Below are 312 nucleotides of genomic sequence, written 5' to 3'. Positions count from 1 at the left end.
AGTCACAACCCCACATCCCAAGGCAACCTGAACCTGATTATGGTGGGTGTGGGCTGGGTGTGAGGCCAAGGCGGGGATAATAAAGGTCTGGGAGCGTGGTCTGTGCTGTGGGCAGGGCTATGGGAGGGGCAGGGGGCGGGCACGAGGACTGGAGGGTGGCACTAGGACCCGGGGGGCGGGAACTAGGGCTTTGTGGTTGTGGCGGGGACTAAGAACCGGGAGGCGGGAACTAGGACATCGGGGTTGTGGGGGAACTAAGAACCGGGGGCGGGAACTAGGACTTCGGGGTTGGGGGAGGGAGGCGCTAGGACT

Source organism: Nestor notabilis, unplaced genomic scaffold (assembly GCF_000696875.1).
Source record: "Nestor notabilis isolate BGI_N333 unplaced genomic scaffold, ASM69687v1 scaffold23977, whole genome shotgun sequence".
NCBI classification, from domain to species: domain Eukaryota; kingdom Metazoa; phylum Chordata; class Aves; order Psittaciformes; family Psittacidae; genus Nestor; species Nestor notabilis.
Note: the sequence above shows the minus strand (reverse complement) of the source record.